The 14,788-nt window shown below is 38.2% G+C and overlaps 2 protein-coding genes across 6 annotated transcripts in view; one reads left to right on the top strand and one right to left on the bottom strand.

Moving 5' to 3' along the window:
* Nucleotides 1-14,788, bottom strand: part of Pip (heparan sulfate 2-O-sulfotransferase pipe) — a 149,417-nt gene that overhangs the window by 94,328 nt on the left and 40,301 nt on the right. The gene's annotated exons all lie outside the window — the stretch shown is intronic.
* Nucleotides 1-14,788, top strand: part of LOC143148136 (uncharacterized) — a 77,805-nt gene that overhangs the window by 34,713 nt on the left and 28,304 nt on the right. The window contains exon 1 of one of the 2 annotated variants that reach the window (XM_076314087.1): nucleotides 10,586-10,712. The exons of the other annotated variant lie outside the window; for it this stretch is intronic. The gene's annotated coding sequence lies outside the window, so the exon portion shown is untranslated. Of the gene's footprint in view, nucleotides 1-10,585; nucleotides 10,713-14,788 lie in introns of those variants that run through there. 2 annotated transcript variants of the gene reach the window in all.

Genomic DNA, 14,788 nt, shown 5'->3' with positions numbered 1-14,788 from the left:
GGGGTCTGTGGGACACCGTGCAATTGTTTAAATATCTGTAGGAATTTTTAAGAAAGAACTTACTCTTATGAAAAAATCTAACGTTGTGAATTACTCTTAAACAAATCTAATGTTACGAATTACTATTTTAAAAAACATCTAACGTTACGAATTACTCTTAAAAAAGACTACATTGCAGATTACTCTTATGAAAAGAATCTACGTTGCGGATTACTCTTTAAAAAAAAATCTGATGTTACAAATTACTCTTAAAAAAGTCTAACGTTACGAATTACTCTGAAAAAAGTCTACATTGCAAATTACTCTTATGAAAAGAATCTACGTTGCGGATTACTCTTTAAAAAAAAATCTAACGTTACGAATTACCCTTAAAAAATTCTACGTTGCGGATTACTCTTAAGAAAAAAAATCTACGCTGTGAATTACTCTTAAAAAAAATCAAACGTTACGAATTACTCTTAAAAAAGTCTACATTGCAGATTATTCTTGTGAAAAGAATCTACGTTGCGGATTGCTCTTGAAAAAAATTCAACGTCACGAATTACTCTTAAAAAAAAAGTCTAACATCAGAAATTACACTTCAAGAAATCTACGTCGCGGATTACCCTCAAGAAAATCCATCGTTACGAATTGCACCTACGAATGTACCAAAGGAACCGAACAAATTGAATTTTCAACAATAACAATGTTTGTTAGGGTCCGTCGAACACCACCGTACCACTTGCGGGATAACCATCGTCCGTTCGAGAAGAAGCGGTCGAAACAAAGAGCTCCGGGGACAGGTCGGCGCTAATCGTAGCCAAGATCCGTTGCAGTGTTCGGGTATCGGGCGATCTGACCCTGTGACCCCTTTCGCGGGTAACACGTGTGCGGGTTCCGGAGCGTCTGTATCGGATGCTCGTGAAATTCGAACGCGACACGGAATAATGCGGGCCCCGCTACGTCGGGTAATCGAGTTTCCAGATACCCCGGGTCCTAGTTATGCGCGACGATAACCCACCCCGCACCCCCCACCCCCTCCCACGGTTTCACGACGTTTCACGAGGCACCACGATGCCTCGCGCGGTGTCACGCGATTCGGTCCGCGGTCACCGAAGTCACGAGGCGGGTCCATCGTTCCCGATTGGCGTAACGCGCGTCACAGATCTGGTTCCGCCAATGGCGTGCCCGGTGGGGCTCACGACGGTGCATCGGTGATCGCTTATAGAGAATCGTTTAAACCGTGGTGTACACTGTTCTCGAGAGCTTACGGTTCCCTCGTCCGTGTGTCGTTGACACCGCGTCTCTCGCGACCGATACCGTTCGTTTCTCGTTTTCTTTTATCTGGACACCGCGTTCGTTTCTCCCAAGCGCGATTGTCAGCCCGGTCGGACACCGAAGCGGTTTCTCGGGGAACGGGATAAGCATTCATTGTCGAGAGCCGCGCGCACCAGCGTTAATCGCCGGCTTGTCGCTGTTTTCCGCGGAACTTTTACAGCACGAGGAGCCCCGGTGGGTGGTACATGGATTTCATCGGTGTGAGTACGACTTCAGCGCAACACGGACCGTATCACGTGGGTGTGAATAACCAAACCTGGTTACCGTTATCCACCCTCCGAGTGGCGAGTGGGACTCGTTCGACGAAAGAACTTTCGAAAAGTGTCACTCGGATCCGGACCAGTGTAATAACGGATCTATTTACCAAAATTGTTGTTTCACTCGAAACTTCGAAACAATTTTATACGATTGTACTTACGCAACGAGCGGTGTCACGAATACGATTCGTGTAATAAAGCAGTATTTGGTACACTTATTTAAGGCAAAGGTCGATTTTGACGTGAATTAGAGAAGTTTCGGTACGAATGGAACGCTTCGGTGCTCGAAGAGGAACAAAGGTTATTAACGGACCGAACCGAAGTGGAAAAGAATTCCTTTGTGCGGGTCGAGTAGTTAAGGTCATCCTCTCCCGCCAAATAGGTCTACGAGTTTCTTGACCGGATTCCAATACGAATGTTTGGTATAGAGCCGATAAGATCGAACGAATCTTTAGATTGGAGTATCGATTACGAATGAAGCGCGCGTGGGAATGGATTCTTAAGAATGCACGTGGATCGTGAATCTTTTGGCCCCGAGAGAACGAGTCAGTCTTGAAAAGAGTCTCCGAGGAGTCGTTAAACAGTCGCGCGAAGAATTAAACAGAGTCGGTGTACAGAGAAATTCGTCTTTCGAAAAATATTTAAAAAATTTCGTCTTCGACGCGAATCAGTCGTCTAACCAAAATCTCTACATCTTTGAATTCGTTGATCGTCAAGATCATTTAACATATCATGCAAAGATCGCGAGTTGTCGAGTCTCTACAATCCTCGTAAAAAATCTCCACGTTTCGTTCTGACTAGTTAAATTGCATAGGCGTAGAGTCTCCCTATTCGCGGGAAATATACAAAACCGTGAATACGAGAATCTTGTTACACAACGAAACCTTTGTTACATTATACTACGCGGAAAAAACAACGAAGAATTATCAGAAGAAGATAATCTATTGGAAACCACTGTGGATAATTGAACCACTTTGGAAGATACTCATCGGATGTGTGAAACGAGGAAAGAAAATTTGACTCGATACCCAAATTTCCAACGATAATTGTCACTAGGTAGAATTTATCAAGATTAAAATACAATTTTAATTCATCACTGGTAGTTGATATTCTGAAAGTGTGTCTACGCCAATGCGTTCCAGTCGTCACTTGTTATCGTTTCATCTCGCTCAGTTTCGACGTCTCTGGTTCGTGACTTCGTTGCACGATTCCTAATGAAAATACGCGTAATTGAAGGTGGTACGAGCAATCCGATTCGTCGACAACTTACGATCTTCGCGCGGTTGTTTCCGTTTGATTGCACGTTTATCACGAATCGGTCCGTTTTTGAAATTGCTTTCGACCACTTTCCCTCGAACGTTAGTCATCGCGACAGTGATCGCTCGAGAGACCCATCTCTCGGCTCTTGTGTCATCGACCTCACCGAGCTTTGGTTGAGACGTTAAAACGCTTCGCGTATAAGTTGGCCGAAGCCGGTCTCCACGAGTCGATTAATCTTTCGTCGGACCTGGGGGATCACTATACGACTCGAGTACCATCATTTAATATCTGAAATTCGAATACCTTCGTCCATCCGTGCGCGAGAACGTGCAGTTTTAATAGAAACGGTCATTCGTTGGAGCCGTGCGTATCATCGTGGACCGGTGCGTACATAAATCGATAATTGCGATTTAAATAAATCACTGTCGATCCAATTCCTGGATCTGCTCGTACGAGCGATGCTTCGACGGAAAGTGAAGCTCGGATGTTCCAGGTTTCGTGTAACATCCTCAGCGTTGAAACATTTATTAGAAGAGTACGACAGGACAAAGAATATCGGCACGAGGTATATTATAAATAACGAAATGATCGAGGATTCTTTTCGTTCGAGCAACCGACGTTACGATGGAAAGTGAAGCACGGATATGCTCGTGCAACATCTCGACGTTGAAATATTTACCAGAAGAGTACGACAGCACAAAGAATATAAATATCACGGAGGAGAATATACTGGACAAAGTATATACATGACAAACTTCTCGAGAAAAGTCGAGAAAATAAATACGAGAAGGAAGTAAGTATAAAGTCGAATTCGAAATAGTATTCGCGAGATGAGAAATTACCTTGCGACAGAATCGAGCGAACAATCGTTTCAAAATCTTACCAAGAATTATTGTCGTTTGTTTTTTTTAATTCTACGTCGCGTGAACTGCATTTCTGGTGATTAACAACTGTAATCTGACTAATTCTTAAACCTTCTAAATGACACCTCTCTTGAAAAAAAAAGAAAAATTTGTATGCTCGAGATAAGTAACATATACTAAACTACATATGAAAAATATGTTCCCATTAAATCGTACATTTTCGTTCCACTGGTAGTCAATATAGTATTCTGGAACTGTGTCTACGCCTATGCGTTCCAGTCGTCACTTGTTATCGTTTCATCTCGCTCTGCACATTCTACACCTTCAAATTTTTCTTTCGCGCTACATCTTCAAATTTTTCTTTCGCGCTACACCTTCAAATGTTTCTTTCGTGCTACACATTCAAATATTTCTTTTGCACTACACATTCAAATGTTTCTTTCACGCTACATATTCAAATGTTTCCTTTGCGCTACACCTTCAAATTTTTCTTTCGCACTACATCTTCAAATTTTTTATTCGTGCTACACATTCAAATTTTTCTTTCGCGCCCTCTGGATCGTAAACCCTCTCACATCTACCAATATTCTCGTTCGTCCTCGAGAACCGTCCGCTTCCAAAGCACAAGATTCGATCGTTCGACTTTCGACATCCCCAAATTTCTCCAAGCAAAACAACAAGGACCAATCTCGCGTAGACGAAAATCTCCGTGCAAGAAATATAACACGAATAGTGTTTCCCGAGCACCTCCTCAATTGTGTGTAAATTATTCCACGCGAACGTGAACTATTCGTCGCCTCGCGGCTCGCTTCCGTTATTCGTTTCTTTTTCTTTTTCTTCTTTTCTCTTTTTTCTCTCCATTTCCAGCCAAGTCGAAGTCTTCGGGTGCAAAGACCGCGAGAGTTTTCAACGACGCGGGTGTTTTCAACGACCTCGCATCGCGTGTTTTTAATGGGATCGCCACCTCGAGCGCCACGAAAGTGCAAGAGGCGCGCTGTCGGTTTCAGCACGCGAGCACGATACGTAACTTGTAACGCAGCGTCGTTAAAAGCAATAGCAATTATGCGCGTTTAAGCCCTCCCGCTTCGCTATTCGGCGACTAAACACCCGTTGCGTCGGATTCCAGCGCCACTCCGCTCCACGCTCTAATTAACCACCGGGAACGCGATGCGTTTCCAGCTTTCCACTCTGTTGAGACGCGTGCTCGAAGATCCAGCAGACGACAACCTGTTACGTAACAGACTCGCACCATCCACGATTTTTTCGGACAGGATCCTTTTTCGCGCGAAATTCAACTTCGAAAAAGAAAAAGAAAAAATATTGGGTTGTTCTAAAAGTCATTTCGTTTTTTTTTGGGTGAAAATGAAACACGATTTTTTTAGAGCATACAAACGTTTTATCAAATTATATAGTCTCCATTTTGGAAAATGAAATGACTTTCCGAACAACCCAACAGTTATGGTATTTTAATTAATATTGGGTTGTTCGGAAATTCATTTCATTTTTTTTGGTGAAAATATGAAACACGATTCTTTTAGAGCGTACAAACGTTTTATCAAATTATATAGTCTCCATTTTGGAAAACGAAATGACTTTCCAAACAACCCAACAGTTAAGGTATTTCAATTAATATTGAGTTCGGAAAGTCATTTCATTTTTTTTGGTGAAAATATGAAACACGATTCTTTTAGAGTGTATAAACATTTTATTAAATTATATATTCTCCATTTTGAAAAACGAAACGACTTTCCGAACAATCTAATAGACCGCGTCGTAAAAGAAAATTGATTTAATTCATAATTTCGTTAATTTTTGGAACCGGTTAACCTATAGAAATAACTCCATAAATACCTACGAAAGAATCTTTACGATTCAACTTATCAAGTTTTCCTTCTCTCAGTCTCCGAGTAATAAATTTCCGTAATAAATTTATTTCTACTTTACGAACAACCCAATATATACTGTCTATCGGTTCCGACGAGTAACACGATGGCTCGCGCCGGGCGGTCGGCCATCTTTGACGTTTTTTCGCGGGAAATTGGAATTCAAGATTTAGAATAGGATTTTTGTAATTAAAAATCTTACGCTTTGAACACACTTGAATGTTTGTACACGTTGAAGTTTTCTTCCTTGGTATTTATTACGACGCTTTTCCCATTCGAACATTTGTTGTTTCCTCGAGAAATGTCAATTAAAAATTCGAAAGTCGATTACAAATCGTGTGCTTCTAGTAGGTCGTTAAATAAATTTCGTCGTTCGATAGGGAATGGAGCTATTGGGTTCGTCGTTTTATTTTTCCAAGGATGGTACTACATTCGTACATTTACAATTGTTCAAAGTTGAAGTGTCGTTGTATTTTTTTACAATGGAAGAAACAACGAAACTTATCGAATAACCTAATATCTCAATAGTTATTTACTTTGAGCGTACAGGAATGCGTCTGTATCGTTGCACAACGATGTTCGATCGTTTATAAAGTATAGAGTGCGCCAGTATTTACAGTGTAACCAAACGAGATTTTATGTGAAAAAATAATTGAAAAATATAGAATAAAAGTTGTTCGTTCGAGGCTCTGTTTCCGAGAAAATCGTCTTTGGTTATTCCACGGGTACACGTGCAATTTAATTATGTCGCGGTCGAACGGGTCTCGATACAGATCGTATGTCGTTTACAAATAGCATCGATACCGTAGGTAATGTTGACTCCTTATCGATATTGTACGATATTATCTGTCTCTGTCCACTTAGAGGGTTTATAAATCAACATAAGTCGCGTATTCACCGTGTATTCTCGATTACATATTTTATCATTGCGGGATTGAACTGGTAACCGTAAGATAATAGGATAATAATACAACAGATTATGACATTGTATCGTATGCAGATATCGTCTCGATACAATTATGTATAATACAAACGGAAGAACAAATAGTACTTTGTATCGAGATCGGTCCAACCGCAACATAATTACGTATTCGGAGAATATTCAAAGTCGATTTTCTCGGAAACAAAATCTGAAACAAGCAAATTTTACTCTGTACTTTTTAATTATTTTTTCCACGTAGAAACAATCTCTTCTTCATTGCACTACCAATACTGAGACACTCTGTGCAATGTAAACGATTGAACATTGATCTTCGTCGATGCAAACGTATTCGTATATTCTCGAAGTAGATAAATATTAAGATCGATAAAAAACGATTAATTGACAAATGTAATTCCATATTCTTTACTTATTTTTTCATTACAGATACCTATTGTACTTTCAACTCGTGTTCTTCGTTAATAAAACAGCTAAATTGACCAAATTTGAATTTCAATTAAATTGTATCAATCGGATCGTATTTGAGGCTAATAATATTTATAATTTCATGGATTTTTCCAACCCAACATCACTTTCGTACAAAGTATCGATACTATTAAATTTAAATTTAATTTACGTTATTAAATTTAAAGTTTGCACAGGTACTATCGTATATTAAAGAGAAACTAACTCTGTAAATAGATATATTATTATTATTATTATTATTGTATCTTGCTTCGTTGGAAAGTTTGCTCTTTCGTATCGTAAGGACATCGTTTACGTGTAATATTAGATAAAGATTGCGCACGGTGACTGTTCTGTGAAAAAAACAAAAAGTTTACAAACTTTCCCTTTCTCGAGGAAACAACGAAGTATCGCGTTTGATCGTCTTACCAAATATGTTTCCTCGGACGATCAATTACCCAGTTGTTCCTACTTCGATAATGTTCTGTAGACAAGCGACAGTAGTATTCGTTAAACAACAATTTACGTAGAGAAATTTTCACTTCTTCGAAGAAGTTCCGGGAAACTTTCAAGAATTCACAGCGACAAGCACTTAAGTTCGAATATAATTATAATTTTTTATCTCGAGTTATACTCAAATAATGCTTAATTAATACATAACGATAATAATGTCGATGAAACGTTCAAAATGCCTTCCAAACTTTCGAGCAGCAAGTAGAAATATTTTTCCAATAAATATTCGAATGAACAATGAGTTGCATCACAGGAAGAGATCCTGAATCATCTTAAAATTACACGTGAAAAAGTGTAGAAATTTTAATAACGCGATTGATTGAAAGAAAAATTTCCATAGCTTTATTCTCTTTATATAATTCGTTACCTAACCCAGACCTAATTAGATTCGTGTAATGGCAGATAGAAAAAGTGCATCGCGCTAAAAGTCTCTTCTCCGAACCACCAGCTTTATAGTCGACAATTTTCGCAACGATCAAGTCGGTTAATTTACAACGGTCGTAGAAACGTTGAAAGCTAAGTAGTATTCTCATTTTTATATTCTCCGATATAGCCCTTTGAGTATTAGCAAGAGTGCAATTATAGTCAATCATTTTTCCAACGATCGTAGGAACGCTGAAAGGTGGAATTTTTACATTTTATAATACATCTCTATGCGATTACTATAATAATCGTTAACGCTCACAATTCGTCATAACACTCGTTAGGAACAACGCGATTATATCCGATCGTTTCTACAACGTTCGACTGAATTGCTTCGCAACGATCGAGGAAACGTTGAATAATACAATTTTCATTCTCACACTTTCCACTGTATCCTCGCACGATTATCAACGAGATTAGAAATTCTTCAAAAACGAATCCAATACTCGATGAAAAATAACCCTAGTGAGCTTACTTTTGGATTCGTTTTTAACCAAAAATCGAACAATAATATTCCAACGTTCTATCAAAATTATTCTAATCGCCCATGTAACGTAGAACCATCATCGAGCAAGAAGAGCCTCGACCTTGTACGAAGAGATCGGCTCGATCTTCGAATCATTTTTCTCTATCCGGTTACCGTTTAACTTTCCAGCTCGTCAATTAAAAGCAAATAAATTGCCTCGCGTTGACAACGTTGTGTACACAAGCTTAATAAGTGAAACACCATTAACGGACCGTCCCGCTGTTTCCCTGGCCGGTACCAAGTAGATAGCTCCTTCCTTTCTACCCTTTTAAGCAAATAGCACGACCACGGGAACATCGTGAATCGCTTACGATCTGCTGCGAAACCACTTAAGCCGCTGGTTATCGTGTTCGTCCAGAGTATGGTTACGCGGATGAAACGCGTGCAAATTGCCAATATTGTTGAAACGAATGGTCCCGATCGAAAGTGGTGATACGCGGCCGTGACGTTCTCTCGAGACAGTGAGAGTCCACCGGTAATAACGGTCCCGTAACGCGACTACCTTTAGAAACCATTACTGCTCGCAATGACATTGATACGCCTCGCGACTTTCAATTCTCGTAAACGCCGCGATGGTAATAAGTGCTACCTACCTGCGGTAGACCCAGGTTGTTGACCCAAAAGATCGAACCGGTCACGATTGTGTACCAAGAGTAGGCGTTCATCGCGGAATCAAGAACACTCTGGCTACTCGTAATTATTTCATAATTGACACGACCGTGGACGTTCTTTCCGTACATGGTGGACAGTACGAGACGCGCACGGTACGAAACGATCACTGTTTTACTTTTTGGAGGTATTCTTGCGAGGAGTAGGTTCGTTGAGATTGAAAAATTTTGTTCACTGTAGCTACTCGTAATTATTTCATAATTGACACGACTGTGGACGTTTTTCCGTCTATGGTGGACAGTACGAAACGATCACTGTTTTACTTTCGAGATATTCTTGCGAGGAGTAGGTTCGTTGAGATTGAAAAATTTTGTTCACTGTAGCTACTCGTAATTATTTCATAATTGACACGACTGTGGACGTTTTTCCATCTATGGTGGACAGTACGAGACGCGCACGGTACGAAATGATCACTGTTTTATTTTTTGGAGGTATTCTTGCGAACAGTAGCTTTGTCAAGATTGAAAAATTTTATTTCTGGTTGGAAACATTGTCTTGTGTGTTAATAGGAACACCGTGGTGTGTAATTCGAGTGAAATTCAATTTTTCTAATAATTTCATGGTGGAATTATCTATCCATTATATACAATACGAGGCGCAAATTATTGTTTTATTTTTTGGAGGTATTCTTGCAAAGAGTAGCGTGTTGAGATTGAAAAATTTTGTTTCTGATTGGAAACATTGTCTTGTGTGTTAATAGAAACACCTTGGTGTGTAATTCGAGTGAAATTCAATTTTTCTAATAATTTCACGGTGGAATTATCTATCCGTTGTGTACAATACGAGGCGCAAATTATTGTTTTATTTTTTGGAGGTATTCTTGCGAAGAGTAGCTTCGTTGAGATTGAAAAATTTTGTTTCTGGTTGGAAACATTGTTCGGTGTATTGATAAGAACACCATGGTGTGTAATTCGAGCGAGATTTAATTTTTCTAATAATTTTACTGTAGGAAGCACCGTATATTTCGTCCCTTGTTCATCATCGACCGTGGTTTCAGGTAGTATGTCAGTTGGCTGTTTCTTCTTTATTTTTTCATTTGTTTCAATCTCTACCGTGAGAATTTTTAAACGTAAAAGAAAGTTTCGCAAGCGTTTCAGAATTGATCTTTCGTGGAATTTTTATCGAATTAATTTCAAAAGTAGAAAATTCTATCCTCGGTTATGTATTTGAGCAATTTTGTTACCAAGGTGAAACAGAATTATTGTACCGCGAGCATGCGACATTTTTTCACCTTGACCGGGGTTGTTCACTAGGTATCATAAAATCGATCGTTTTTCATCTTGCCCCGTTAAAATATTTATGCTGCGCGTGCTTAACGGCGCTAAAGATTACTCGATGTTGCGATAGTCTCCACTCGAAGCTTATCCGTTTGTAAATTATCGTATTGTACTTATCTATATATCAATGAATCATCAATATTGCAACTTAACACGAGGCTTCCTTCTACACGAAACTCTCTCAGTTTCCGAACGTCCAGCATAGGACGTGCACCGTGTTTACATTTCTACGTGACCGTACACAAATTCGAGAAGAGGTTTCCGCAACAATATCGTTCCAAATTGCCCGGCGGCTCGTATTTACAAATTCACGGACACGCGTGCCACATTTCCGAACAAGGTAGGACAACGTAAATATTTTTTCGTTTCGTTTCGTTCGAATCGAATAATGATTATTTAACGCTCAGTAAATTTTCAAATACCCGATAGATCACGAATGGAACGAACAAGATCGTGCGATAATCGGATCGCTTTGTAAATTCAATTGGGTTGTTCGTAAAGTCGTTTCGTTTTACAAAATGGACACTATATAAATTAATCAAATGTTGATACACTCTAAAAAAATCGTGTTTCATATTTTCACCAAAAAAAAAAAACGAATCTTTCCGAACAACCCAATATTTAGTGTTTTTATAAAAAAAAACGTAACACGACTTTCGCGTAGATGGAGAACTGTAATAATAAATAATAATAATGAAAAATAAATAACTCGATATAAGCGAGAGTCGTTGCATCGAATAAACGGAAGAAGTACGCCAGGGGATAGAATTTATTCAGCAATCTTATTTATTAAGCTGCAACTCTTCGACGACATATTAATAGTTTGCTCGTTGTTAACCGCCCTCTTTGTTACGTACTCGATACCGAACGGTTTCTCATCGTCCACATTCGTAGTACACCTACTCCTCTACGCCTCGAGCATACTTTATTTCAGCGCTATCTTAATACCACTAGCAATTGCTATCTCGAACCGTATCGATACGTAGCGTGGCAGCATCGAATATGATCACCGAGCCAGATAAACGCAAATTGTATACGTTGCCTTCCCAACGTTCGATAAATGCGTATATTTATGTATGTACATGGTCGTAACGAGATGCTCGAGAGTTCAGTACATATGTACCGATTTAACGAAACTCATCTGTAATAGATGTATATAATATATGCGACATATTCTTGAATAACAAATTCTTGCACGAAGATGTACGAATCGTGTAATCTAAAAAAAAAAAGAAAGAAAAAAAAACCAAGTCCACTAATGACGAAACAAATTTTTTCCCATTATTTATTTTCTACAAAGTGTCGAATATTCGATAGTCCACTAATAACGAAGCAAATTTTTCCCCATTATTTATTTTTTATAACATTATAAAGATATATCATTACTGTAATTATTATAATTGATAATTAATAATTGAATTGTATACTTGATTCGAACGAGTCATAATTTATCATGCACTCCCTTGCTGTCGTATATGTACTTTTTTCAGAAATTCTTATTCCTTTTTAAGAATTTTCTAGTTGCTTAAAATTTTGCTTGACAAAAGTTCACGTTTGCTTATTTTTTATTCGATTCAAAATCTTCTGAACTTTCTAACCGTTCGATGGTAATTCGAGTCCTCTTTGGTAAATAATACAATAATCTATAACGCGATTGTACACACGAATTTCAAAGCTTACGAAGACTATCGATAACAGTGAATATTTTGAAAAAATTTCACCCTCAAAATTTGTTGCCTTCGATCCGTGATTAAACGAATTTGCAACAGTCAATTGGTTTTCTCGTTTCATTTCGTTTCTCGTGTTTTCGAGATAACGTTGGAGATGCAGCATTCGGAAGAAGAAACAAAGATTCCTCGTGACGTTGATCGACATTAAATAACGCTCCTTTAAGTAATTGCCGCAATCGGTTTAATTGAATGCAACCAAAGGCGAACGTTTAAAAAGCAATTAAGCGAATGGTTCTCGAAGAAATTCGCGGACAGGTTGAACGTTTCGAGCTAGTCTCACCAGTCCAAGTGAAATGACTCAATTATCGCGAAAGTAGAAAGCGTTGGCGGGGAATCATTGCAAACTAAAGCGATTTCGAGGATTCGATGATTATTCGAAATATTATTCATCTTTCTGTCATGGATAGCTTCAGCAATAACACGTTTTTCAACTTCGTAAACGACGACAATATTTCTTGCCTGCAGAATCTTCGAGCGAAAATTATGCAAATTTGTGTAATTCAGATTTCTCGTTCCTATTATGTAAGTGATTTACATAAATGAGAAATTGAAAAAAAAATGAAAAAGAAATAAATAAATAAAAACTCGTTTATTTCAATCCTCCGATGTTACATCGATACTATGATCGGTTTCTTCGAATTCGATTCGCGAGTATAAATTATACACGAGGGATTTACATTTTTTTTTCTTTTTTTTTTTTTTATAATATTCACACTTTTGAACTTTGATATTCGGTAGCTCGAATCGACAGACGGTGGAACGAAATTTTGTGGAAATTGATTCGCTCGAAACTGTTCGTAATTATTTTACAACTTTGTAAATCACGTGGAACGGAAATGAAGAAATACAAGCCGTACAATGTTTCGCGTGAAATTACAAACGTAATCGCGGCCTAATTGAAATTTTTTTAATTTACCGGTACCCGGCTCTTTCTACCAATAAATTTCAAAAAAAATTACCAGCCTCGGTTATAAAACAGATTACGCCGCGCCGCCGGTCCTATTATTGCGTTCTTAAATTACTGGCACTAATTTTCATTAATTAATTTTCCTTTCACTCGGTGTATTATAATACACTGTCTTGAAATATTCATTCGGGTAATTAATGAATGGTTCAGCGGTGCTCTTATGCAAGATAAATACTAGATTACCGATAGCCGTACGAATGAATTGTAAAAACAGAACTTGTTTTTTTTTCTCGACATTTTATACCGTTACGTCCTCTTTAGGAAGAATTTACATCGTTTACATTCCCCGAGAACACGAATAGTCAATTTTTACCATTTACCGAGCGGTCCAAACGGAGCACCATCGATCCAGTATAGAAAACCTGTTTCGGTTCGATATACAATTATTTTGTAATAATGTCGTGCGTGTACTTTTTGCAAAATTTCATCAAATTGCTCAAAGGTTTGCATACGCGTAACGAGCAATTGATTCTCCTTCTTAGAATTTCTTTAAAATACTCAATTCTCGACAACTTGCAATTTTGTCATATAATAACCCACAATTTTGTGGGTTATTTTTTGAAAGAAATTAATCAAATCACTCTAAATAATATAGACAACGATTTACTTCCCTTCTAAACGATTCTTAAAAATACTCAATTTTCCACGTACGATTGAAAACGAGCAAAGTGGACCAGGTTCAACAACTTTCAATTTTTCACACTGTAATACGTTGCTTTTCGACGAGAAAAATTAATCAAATTACTCGGAATAATATTAATAATAAAATTAACAATCCTTGCTAAAATTCCCTTCTTACGATTGAGAATGTGCAAAGCGGTTCAAATTCGTTGCTTTTCGACGAGAAAATGTAATCAAATCACTCGGAATAATAGTAATAATAAAATTAACAATCCTTGCTAAAATTTTCTTCTTATAATTAAGAATGTGCAAACGGTTCAAATTCGTTACTTTTCGACGAGAAAATTAATCAAATCACTCGGAATAATATTAATAATAAAATTAACGATCCTTGCTAAAATTTTCTTCTTACGATTGAGAATGTGCAAAGCGGTTCAAATTCGTTGCTTTTCGACGAGAAAAATTAATCGAATCACTCGGAATAATATTAATAATAAAATTAACAATCCTTGCTAAAATTTTCTTCTTAAAATTGAGTATGTGCAAAACGGTTCAAATTCGATGACTGTCTCGGATAAGATGCTGAAAATTGGTCCCGGAAATCGTTCCCGTTACGTTAATTATCGCTCCAAGTTCGCGACGACATTGCGGAAGAAAGTGGTCACGAATTTACACAGGACCTACGAACGAATCGGTCGTTCACGATTCTTGCACAATTCGCATTATTCCGCCGTCCAATCAACGTGATGGATCGATTTGTTCGCAGTTGCAGCGCCGCGCGGACCCTGCTGAATGACCTTTAATCCATTACATCGACCATGCTCACCGGGAAGATACATCTAAACGTCATTTAGGAATGCCTCGATCCGTCTTCCTTGTTAAATGAAGTTCTTAAATGCGGCTACGAATAATTACGAATCGATACGCGAACCGGTTTACACGACGAACAGGAGTAACGAAAGCTTTTCGGGCCCGAGCATCGCGGAGGAGGATGGAAGACACGCTTGGAATCGATGGATCGTGCGATCGAATCGATAATACTTCTATGAAAATAATATTAATATAAGGATAACACCGAAATTGCAGAAATTGTCGTTT

The sequence above is a fragment of the Ptiloglossa arizonensis genome, chromosome 6, assembly GCF_051014685.1.
Source record: "Ptiloglossa arizonensis isolate GNS036 chromosome 6, iyPtiAriz1_principal, whole genome shotgun sequence".
Classification (NCBI taxonomy): Eukaryota; Metazoa; Arthropoda; class Insecta; order Hymenoptera; family Colletidae; genus Ptiloglossa; species Ptiloglossa arizonensis.
Note: the sequence above shows the minus strand (reverse complement) of the source record. Positions and strands in the feature narration are given on the sequence as shown.